General features: G+C 40.3%; 1 long non-coding RNA gene across 2 annotated transcripts in view; it reads right to left on the bottom strand.

Annotated features, from left to right (window-relative positions):
• LOC146360929 (uncharacterized) overlaps nt 1–11,423 on the bottom strand; it is a 122,894-nt gene extending 111,471 nt beyond the window's left edge. The window contains exon 1 of one of the 2 annotated variants that reach the window (XR_014799496.1): nt 11,104–11,423. This is a non-coding gene — a long non-coding RNA (uncharacterized LOC146360929). The remainder of the gene's footprint in view (nt 1–11,103) is intronic. The other variant, XR_014799495.1, reaches the window with a different exon arrangement.
• Between the last annotated feature and the right edge of the window lie 348 nt (nt 11,424–11,771).

Consider the following 11,771-nt stretch of genomic DNA (forward strand, 5'->3'; position numbering starts at 1 on the left):
AACTGAACTACTAAAGCCTCATTTATGCAATGACACCGGTCAGCGAGAGGCTGGTAACCACCATTTGGTACCTCCAGCAACCTCCAGCAAGCACTCACCATCACTACTGTGAAATTGGTTTCAAATAGAGGTTTCAAATAAGGTGCTACACTGAATATCTCATTGTGATTGCTTTGGTTGCTAGCAGGTTGCCAGGGTTACCAACAGTTTGCATGGAACATGCTAACTTGCCTACAAACACTCACAAACCACTCACCAGGGGTATTTTCTTTAAACAAGCTGGTTGTGGTGTTCTTTTACTTTATAGAAATTGATGAGGGTATCCCCTTTGCATTTTTATTAACATATATTTGTCATGTTTTCCACATGGGAGATTTGACCTATAAGTCACGCCTGTTCTAAAATGAGCAAATCCAAATGAAATAAAGCAAATTAAAAGAACAGCTGTTCCCAGTTTGGGACAGCTGATCCCAAAGTAGTTTAAAGAGACTGGATCCACATCTGTATTTTTTGTTCTGTGAACCACAACCACTACATTGGCATCAACTTTCCTCTAAGTCGGCATATCATGCTGATATAATATGTGTTTCTTGGGCACTCTATTGGCTGACAATGAAATGTAGATTTGTCCAGCATTCCATTTGTTAGCTATTTGGTAAGAAATACGACAGAACCTGCTTGATTATTTTGGGGTATTGTCTAGAGGTGGACGGATCAATCTAAATATCGGCAGTATCGATAGAAATGCTAGTGCGATATAATCAATACTTTATTTCTATCCTCTAATTTCAGTATGTAGCTCACTGAATTGTGTAAAATTATTTTTTGGCGGTGGAAATGAAAAAATATACCTCAAAGATACACTGTGAACAAAGTCTGAAACCTTTTGTGTTGACTTTCAAGTCTATTTTTTTAGCATTGATTTTTTAAAGTGTTTAAATACATGAAAAGTTGAAAGGTGTGTTTTACTATGTAAACTAATTATTGTGACTGTCTTTATATGTTAAAAATATCAGTATCAGTATTGGTAAAATATTGGTATCAGTATCGGCATTACTGCCCATTTATTTACTTGGTATCGAATCAATACAAAATCTGCTGTATCACACATCACTACTACTGCTAGAAACTGTAGAGACAGAAACTTGTTTCAGGGTTTTTATTCATTTTCATAAGAAGCTAATCTGAGTTTGAGACAAGCAAGAAAGTTGGTGGTGAGCCGGGCCTTATATACTGCAGATGATTAAGGTATGTCCACTGGAGATCCAACAGGATCCAGCAGTAGGAACGCCCATCAGAGGACCACCACAGTCCCTGTTAAAGAAACACACACACTAAACAGCAAGACAGAGGCAGAGAGAAATCGTCAGCTGGCACTGAGGGCAAGCAGGGTCCACGACAGGAACTCTATAAACTCTCAAAGCTTTGTGTAATGTTAATGTATCCCTGGTTTGTTGCTCCAGCCCTGATCAATTTCCTCTCTGTGATAAATAAATATAAACTTTGCTCCAAGCTACTCTAAAGTCTCAGCACTCTACAAAGAGAAATATGTCCCGATCCAATATATAAAATCACCTCCCATTATGTCACGTCTCTTTTTGCCCAAGCATATTGCAAATGTCTAACTCCTGATCCATTAATTATCACTGTGGAACAAGACTATAAATTGTGCTTGTAGATGTCACTGCGCGCGTTGTAAAAGAGATGGAGACAGATGGGGATTAAAGTTCTTTTAGATCTGAGCTTTCCTGCCCACTCCGACATGTGGGAGGAATGGGAGGAAGGGAACAGATTGATAATGACTTGTAAGGGAATCACAAGTGTTACTGCAGACCATGTGAGCAGATTCTTCCCAGCTTGAAATGGTCGGTTGCAGTCAGGGAGAAATTTAAAAGGTTATGGGCATTAGGTGAGAAAATGTGCTCATAATGAGAGCCGGTCGTAAATAAATTGGAAATGGCTTTAGCTGTCAAAACAGCTCATGATTCACTTGGCTTAAGAAGCCACCTAAATCTAATTTTCAGAGCACCTCTTGTAGGTTTTCATTTATCCTTTCCACAGTGTAAACAAACAGAATTTTCTGAATCATCTGGCTGACCCACTCAGTTTCATAACATAAATAATCTAGGAATTAGTTATGGTTGCAGATCGATAAATGCTGGCTTTACCCTTTAAATTTTTTACTGAAAGAAGACAAATACGTGCGATGAAATTACATCATGGCTTTTCCTGATGCAACTAACGCTAACACAACTGTTGTTGTCAGATAACATCAGATTTCACATAACAGGTGTGCAAATCGAAAGGGCAAGGCCCCCTCAAAGATAATCACATCACCTGCCCAATAGGTAGTGCCCTTAGCTGTCAGCTGCTATTTATTGTGTTTTTAAAAATTGAAAACATTTTTTCGCTGCTCTGTATATCTACTTGAGAAATGTATGTTTGCCAATAAATCTACATTTTAGTTTTATCTTTGTTGTTAGTTGTACTCAGCCCGTCGTGTATGATTTCCATCTCAGTTTTGGCTCTGCTTCAAATTGAGAGCTGGGTGCTTGCTCACTGAAAGCTGCATTAGAGGCTACATTTGGGAGGATGGACTTTAATGATGTATAGTACACATATAAAGAGTGCAGAGTTTAATACAAAATCTGCACTTTTCAACTAGGCTGCACGAGGACTACTGTAATATTGTAGTATGAGGAGGTCGAGTTCACTTGGTGTGCCAGAGGGAGAAAACAAAGGGAGCCTGGAGTGACATAACTTCTTGGGTCAGTGGGGATTGATTATAATTCATATAACACAAGTATTTTTGTTCTATTATGCAGGTGGCGCCAACATGCACTTAATATTTAATTACAAGGAAGCAGTTATGCTAATTTCCAGTGTGATGCTGCTAGCTTAGATTTAGAGTTCCTCTGTCTGAAACACGTCATTTTAGCTACTAATGAAAAATTGTTGAAAGGTTTAACCTTTGTGAGAAACCTATGATTACAGCTGATGTTGGAAGAGTTTGAAGAACTGCTCGGTGGTAACTCGAGGGTCACAACAGTTTCTACTGTGTGAGATTTTAGTTTAAAACATTTTTACAAATTATAAAAATGTAAAATGTTTTACATTTTGTATGAAAACATGGCTGAAAGAGCTTCCATTCTGCAGTCAGTAAGCTGTGTGAAAATTAAATAGCAGTCAGGGAGTCATTTATTGAAAAAGATTAGATAGAAAAAGCTTGTTTCTCAAGTTTAGCGCTTTGGGGATTGGCCTTCAGTTGTAAATCGCTATCATCATTATTATTATTTTTAATTATCATTTCAAGTGTGTTTTCTCTATACATACATTTATTCATACTAGCGTCATAGTCCTCCTGTAAATTGAAATGAGCATGTAGCTGTATGGTGGGCAAACTGCCAAAGTGTTATGTCTGAGACGACTATATGTGGCATGTCTGCTTGAAGTAGCAGACAGAGGAAAGAGCAGGAAAAATATCTAAGATGGAGCATGGAGCACTGAAGTCGGAGGCAAAATGCTTAAATTAAAGAGTTTTATTACGGTTTCTATTAATAACGCAACTAAAATCTGTTGGTTGTAGCTAGTTAGGGCTGCCACGATTAGTCGACTAGTCACGATTATGTCGACTATCAAAATCGTCGACGACTGATTTAATAGTCAACGCGTCGTTTGAAGCTTTGTAAGATCACAAAAGACGCAGGAATAAGTAGTAGTATTTAAGAGTGTAATAACGGACTGAAACAGAAGATGGAGGCACTGCATGTACAAGGATGCCAGCTGCCGTTAAACCCCGAAGAAGAAGTAGCTCTGTCCCAGAATTCATAGCGCGGCCCAGATCAGTTTCCAACAATGGCGGCAGCTAGTTTGTTTTAATATTACTCTTATTATTCTTTCTGGGTCACAAAATAAACGTTTAACATATTTTTAGGCGAGAATGTAACTGTGTAAACCTCAAATATCTGTTCAGTTTATCAAGACACCACATATTTTCAAAAGTGCTCTGACGTTTTCGGAGACGTCTGTTACCCACTAGCTCGATAGCTAGCCGGGGGCAAGGGTAACTAGAGCCCGTGAGAACACCGGACTCCCGGCAAATCGTTTTCAAACCTACCGCCGTCTTTCGCTACTCAGGTTAAATATATATAACTCACTTAGATAATTTTAAAATGGTATTGTTTGGCTTTTTTTAGTTCCTGAGTAAATCGGTTTGGCTGAGATTAAAGTTATAGTTTTTACACAGCTGAATAAACGTCAAGCAGACAACTGATTATCAGAAGTGTGAGATGCTCGAGAATATACTCCGGTGTCCTGTTATATTTTAGATAGCAAGGAGTTTATTAAACTTCACCAAAACAACCTGCAGATTTCATTAAAATTTAATAAACTATCATCTTGTCTTTATTTTTAGTTAGCACATACCTTAAACACTTAAAGCTTTAAGCTAATGATAGTTATATAAGAGCAGATGCGTGCTGGTGCAATAAGCTGTACGCTGTACATCCAATGAATGCATGATCTGATTAGTCGACTAATCGCAAAAATAATCGGTGACTAGTCAACTATCAAAATAATCGTTTGTGGCAGCCCTATAGCTAGTGAGCCGTGTTTTGTGATTGCTTGCTCCTGCTCGGTGGAGAGGAGTGTGTTTGGTCACTAAGCTGTTCTTTACTTTTCAGTTAACTTACCAATGCCTGGGTTTTTGTTTGTTTCCTTAAATGGTGATAGCGGCTTGCCTGTCTCTTTTAGTTGAGCTATTAATAGAAACTTTAATAAAACTCTTTAATTTAACCCTTTTGCCTCCTCGTATCCTTTTTCCCACCTGGACACTTTTTGTTACTTTCCCTCATCGCCTGGACCCTTTTAGGGGAACGTAACAAGTGGGCAGCTTTTTCTCTTTTATAGACTGCATCTATAAAAGAGAAAAAAGCAGTTACATTAATAGCAACAGTCATATTTTATTTTTTATTTTTTTGTGAGATACAACTTTAAAAAATGTCTTCATAGAGTGATGGAGTGGTGTCCTTTGGGGAAAGAAGCAGGGGAACAACAGATTTGAAAATATCTTAGCTGGAAGAGATGGTGAAAAGACCCAGGGGGAAAGAGGCCAATGCTGACATGGAGAGGACACAAAGTAAGTTGTAACGCTGGAGAATGTGTGTGGCCGTTTTACGGACAGTTAGCAGGAGGACTCCTCCTGACCGACTCTGCCAGGATTGACATCAGCTTTGTTTGGCAGTGAAGCATCGTGGGAGTGGGGACCACTTGAGACTCCAGTCACATTCTTAGGGACACTACAAAAGGTATCTGACTGAGTGCCAGATGCACAGACACACACACACACACACACACACACACTGATAGCTTAGTCCTGACTTGTGTTGGATTGGCACTAGCATTGTGGAGCAGTGAAACGATGCGGTACTGCAGAGAAGCTGAAAAGCAGCTCACAAATGCAACCAACACAGTCCAGAAGAGTGAAGACGATGCTGTGTCTGCATATGCAGCTTCCAGACGGCAGATGAACATTAGCATTAGTTTAAAGAAATTAAAAAAAAAAAACAGCTGACACCAAAAACCATCCAGAACATAACAGCAAGTGTCTTTTATCTCTCATCAATCTAAAGCTTCCTTCTGCAACACACTCAGGCTGTTTATGCTTTTAGTCACAGTTCTTTATGCAGTGTTTTACGGTTTATTAAAATTAGATTAAAATCTTCTTCAATTAGATCTTTTTTGTGTGTTCTTTCTTTCATAATTTCTGCTATCTAGGTACACTTTGTGGGAAAGCACAAAACACTGGATAAAAAGGATCAAATGGGGGAAAAGCTTGACAAGAAAAACTGCCTAAAACAAAACATTTCGAGCAGTTTGAAGCATGAGCTTTTAGATCTCGGTATTACTTGCACATATGTACATTATTGGAAACTTTAACCAAAGTTAAATATAATATAACACTTTGGGCAGTGTAAATCTGACCGAGAATAAGGAAGAGCACATTGAGTTCCCTTTTATCTTTCAGTCATGTAGATGCAGCAGAGTCATAAGATATTATGGGGAATATTTACAGAGGAGATGTAAGTGCCAGAACTAAAAATTGCATGTAGCACTGCACTGCGGTAAGACTTTATGAAGAAAAAAAATGGAAAATTCTGAATTTAGTGTCGTTTAGTCTTTATGTGAAAGTGTAGCGGGAGGTTATGTGCACATTTATGTGGCACATTATCTGCTTCATCATTCCTGAGTGACCACTGTGGCAGAAACGTAGCAACTTACAAAATGGACTGCTTTTATATCCACCAATCAGTGTGGTTTACAATAAGTGCTACATTTACCATCTATGCAGCTGTTTATCATCTCCATTCAGTGCTTTTAGTGACTCTCCGAAACACACACACAAAAGCTGATTGTAATTTTGGAGGTTCTGCATCTTTCCCAAGGATTTGGAATTACCAGAACTGAGGATCCAGGGATCAGGATCCAGGAACCATTTGATTTCACTTGAGCAATTGAACAAGACGTCCAAAGACATCCCTAATTTTGAGAAGCTACCCATTAAATAAGATTATTTAGATTTATCTAGATCTGCATATTTAACATACATTATGTGATAGGGTCAACTGTGTGTCTGCATCGTGATTCAGGATGTGTGTTGACAGTCACCTTAGTCAATTGAAGCAACTGAAGAGTTCAGGCCCCTGTCCTGTCAGTGTCCCATCAATATGGATACATAATCCAACATATCATAGTGCAGATTAAAACAAAGCATCATTATTATTAATTATTTTATTATAGCTTGGCCTGCTTTCCTCCTACTCTGGTGTCTGTGAAGGATTCCACTTCTTGTGTCTTGATTTTGACCCAGGTGTCGTCCACATATCTGTACCAGTGGCTGGGTACTCTTCCTTTGAAAGAGCCAAGAGCCTTCCTTTCCACTTCCTCCATGTAAAGGTTGGCTACAATAGGTGACACGGGGGAGCCCATGGGCACAAGAAGTGGAATCCTTCACTGCGCACATCAACGCTTTGGATAAAAACATCAAGTTCACCAGGGAAGACACAAAGGACAACTGTTTGCCTTTCCTGGACTGCGCTGTGCACATTGAAGAGAACGACAAACTCAACATCGAAGTTTACCGGAAGCCCACACACACGGACCAGTACCTCCTCTTTGACTCCCATCACCCTTTGGAACACAAACTTGGAGTAATTAGGACCCTACACCACCAGGCAGAACATGTTCCCTCTAAGCCTGAAGGAAAAAAGAAGGAACACACACATGTAAAGGAAGCACTCAAAACGTGCGGCTATCCTAAATGGGCGTTCTTAAAGTCAGCAAAGAGGCACAGAAAAGAAGACCAGACACCAGCGAGGGAGGATAAGAAAGACAGACGCAACAACATTGTCATCCCCTATGTAGCCGGTGTATCAGAAAAACTTAGGAGAGTTTTCTCCAAGCATGACATCCCGGTGCATTTCAGACCCAGCAACACGCTCAGACAAAAACTGGTTCACCCGAAAGACAAAACGCCAAAACACAGACTTAACAATGTGGTGTATGCTGTACAGTGCAGCGAGGAATGCCCAGACCTCTACATTGGAGAGACCAAACAGCCACTTCACAAGCGCATGGCACAACACAGAAGAGCCACCTCCACAGGACAAGACTCAGCAGTCCATCTGCATCTTAAGGATAAAGGACACTCTTTCGAGGATGCCAATGTTCACATTTTGGACAGAGAGGACAGATGGTTTGAAAGAGGAGTGAAAGAAGCCATCTATGTCCACTGTGAGCGACCATCTTTGAACAGAGGCGGGGGTTTACGACACCAACTCTCTGCCATCTATAATCCAGTTTTGAGATCCCTTCCCAGACGCCTTAACGCCCACTCACATCCTGGGCCATCTGACCTCAGGAATTCGCATGATAAGGTGGGGCCAGGTTTCACCATGAACACACCCGAAACTCTGGCTGATTGGGACCCACACCCAGTTTCACACCTTGGCTCAGGCGATTAGAGGATCATCAGGGGGTCCTTTTGTCCCTCTGTGGGGGGATACTCCCACTAGGTTTATATCTGGGACTCTCCACCATTTGACCTTAGAACTGAAGAAGCTTCTCGGATGAGAGGTGAAACATCTTCAAGTAACTTAAAGAAGTCCAGACTCCTACTCTGGTGTTTTTTGATGGAATATGTTGTCTCTAATAAACAGAATTTCACTTTCAGTCTGTTGAGGGGATTTCAGGAACACGCCCTTATGGGAAACGTATGAAACCACACACTGCAATTACAAACGGATGATGCAGTTTGAGGGAAAACAGCCTCAGCACAAGCTGTATTTACAACACCTCATCATGAAATGCCTCCAGGGGCCCAATGATGGATACTGTGTTTTACACTGTGAGATGGCAAACTTTTTCTTTAAGGGTCAGAGTGTTGGAATGTTTTCTAGCACAAGGGATTGCAAAAAGCAAAAGAGAAATGGCATTTTTCCATCAGCTTATTCAGTTACACCTAGCTGCGCGGTAAAAATAGGAACCTTTGATTTAGCTACTTCATACGCCAAATGCCAAAGAAGCTGTCAGCCATGTTGATTTGACATTTGGCATAAGGAATCATGTCTTTTTAGATCGGAATTCACAAATTTCCAACTTCCAAGTTAAATAAATGTAACATCAGACCTGGTCTCTCTACACAGATAATGCAATGTAATTACATGTACAGCTATTATAGTTTCAAAGTCACTCCTTAAAATCTTATTGACAATGAATATCATTTGTTTTCCATGTTGAACATATGGCACTTCAGGAATTCAGTCATTCCATAAAGTAGATTCTCTAAAGAATGAACAAAATAAAAATCTCAGGCCATAAATGATTCATATTAGCAGTATCTAAATAAATGACTCAGGCCGAGGGCTGAATATTTAGTATGAGAGGAACGGTTTCAATTTTCTCAGTAAATTAAATGGATTAAGAGTGCATTGACCCTCAACCCAGCCACACATACACACCCAGACACACAGAAAGCCTTTGCTGCACTGAAGGGAAGTCTGGTATAAAAAGGAATAAGAAAAAATTATATTCAGCGTATTGTAACATGTTTTTGAACTACAGTGCCATTTTAATTATATTTTTTTTACCGCTGCTATTATTCTGTGTTTGCATTTGAAACTATTTTAAGCTGTACAGTAATGAAGCTGTAGCTACATATAAAAATCGAAAACGTCTAACATCGTATGATGTATTCTTACAGATGAAGCTGCTCAGCTGTATGCAAGACACATTAATAAATCAACAGGCTAATTAACATCCAATAATATATTACGTGTTATTCTACTTAATCAGTACTTTTGTTTTAATAATTTTAAAGGTGCATTATTTATGATTCTTTTGGAAAAATGAAACAAAACTGTGACCACAAGGGGGCAGCATTTTACAAGTATTGACATAGTGTCTAAAAAACAAGAATAAGCTTAAAGCTTATATATAGGTTTATAGTTATATCTCTTATATGTAGATTCTGTTGAAAATGATTGTTCACAAATACCTGAAAATCAACAAGCACATGTAATATTGTAGGATGTACATAAAAGCTGCTAGGACCCACGACCCACCAGGAAGTCCACTATTTTGATTTTGGCCCCTTTTTCACATTTCCAGTTGCTTTACTTTAAAAAATAAAAGAAATGCAATAAGACCATCTTAATCTAAAGACCTTTACTTTGGCCAATTTAATGAAGTACGTGTACATGTTTTCCCATGAACCCTTTCATAAGATTTACATATATCTTCATTTCTATTCTAATATCTCTCAGCACTTTTATATAAATATTCACTTTCTGTACCAGTGTTGCTCGCCAAGCCACCAAGACAAATTTGTTGTTTGTGTATAACCTGATAGATGTTTACACCCATTGGTGTTTGTTGGCATTTCCTGTTGGCACCCCAAGTGTTGTGTTATATAGTTATATATAGTATATAGTGTTATATAGTACTCTTGGTTGTATGTCTGGAGGTTTTACAGATTCATGTCACATACATTTAGCCTCACATATCCAACACAAGTTGCTATACCAACAACTTGCATTTTAGTTAATATTGGATGGCAGGGTGAGAGAAAAAGTGTCACGGTAGATGGTACCTCAAAAAAAAAAAGTCTTGTTCAGTTAATCAAACCTGTTGTGGTGGGCACACAAATAAATCATTAATATGCAGGCAAAGCTGACATCAATAAAATCTAACAGCCTTAATGAGGGAGGGGAAGGAAAAAAATGAGATATGAGCAGATGTTCAAAATGAAAACCTCATCAACAATGGTTATGTAAAAAATACTGTTCAGGGGCTGAGACACCGGGTGGCACTGTTGAACTGGAGAAAGATGCGGAAAGTTGTGGGGAGCATGTGAGATGTATCAAGTGCCTGTGTGAAATGCAGAAAGGGGAACAGAGGAGAGATACAGCGAGAGCGTGAAGGCCGAAAGATATACAAGAGAGAAGCAACCCGGAGAAGTAAAGAAAGAAGGAGCTGGATGGGCGGAGGAGGGTGGGGAAGGGTGGAGGGGTGAGCGCTCATTTTCTCAGGTTTTGAGAAACTGCCACGGAGAGAAGGGTTAAAGATAGAGATGGGTGGAGGGTATATGCGGCACGAACATCATATCAGTTTTCCCGCTGTGTTAATTACGCCCATTATTGGCCGCTAGTTTCTGGGTCAGATGAGCTTTCTCTCTCGACAACAACCTTGGAGGAAAGATTAGTGAAAATTACACAAGAATACCTAAGACCTCGCTGAGGAAGGCCTGGTCTTGTTTACCGGTAATTGTGAAAAAGCAATACAGCGCCCTGCAAAAATGTGTTTACCTCTCAAGCTCTCCCTGAGGGCCGCGTGGCGAGCGTTGCATTTGTTTAGGTTCCCTGGTGCTCTGTCCTATTTGCCCCCCCCCCCGCCATCTTTTCTTCCCTCTTGTGCTTCATGCGTTCACCCTGAGAGCCTAATGAAAATGCACTCTGTGCATTACAGTGGCACAGTGAAACCATTTAATCACCAGAGGAGAGAGGTGTCGTGGCTTTCAAGTGAGTGTGTGAGTGTGCAAAGTCTTACCTGCTTCTGTGAACGCCCCCCCAACCAAAAAGAAAGTGCAGCAGAGTCAGCCTGCGTGCTCTGGCTTTTGATGAGAGGATATCTGAAGACTAACAGCTTGTCAGCTGCATGTACCAGTTTGCTTGTTGGTCTGTTCAGCCTGCAATGTTCTCCTAGGTGACAACAACTTCTGAGAGAGTGATGTAACTCCGAGAGGAGGAGGGAGGGGGGCGTGTGTGAGGGGTGGAGGGATCCGCAGACAGATCAGCACAGTGGGGGTAGATCTTGTGACAGATCAGCTTGTCGTCAAATTGGTGAGACTCGCTCCTAGGGCGGGGTGGGGGTTGCTTCTTAAAGCCAGACGTGGAATGATGCAGCAAATCTGTAATGACTGCAACACACACTCGTGAGCATGAATCATTTATTTATGGCCGCATAAATCAGGCAGCGCGGCGAGATAAACAGTAAAGACGAGTCTGCGAGATCTGTCAGTTACATGACGCGACGGATAAAAACACACACGCACACACTCAAAAAAAAAAATCAAGGGTAACACAGACGAATCAGCCAGCGACAGCTGACACACACCAGCCTGTTGTGTGTCTGTGTCTGTTTTTTATTCTTTAACTGAGAGCTTCTCTTTTGTGATGGATTAATCATCTGGAAGCTCCTCACCTGGCCTCCAGTGA

The sequence above is a fragment of the Perissodus microlepis genome, chromosome 23 (genome assembly GCF_051167445.1).
Source record: "Perissodus microlepis isolate ML-2025 ecotype Zambia chromosome 23, ASM5116744v1, whole genome shotgun sequence".
Classification (NCBI taxonomy): Eukaryota; Metazoa; Chordata; class Actinopteri; order Cichliformes; family Cichlidae; genus Perissodus; species Perissodus microlepis.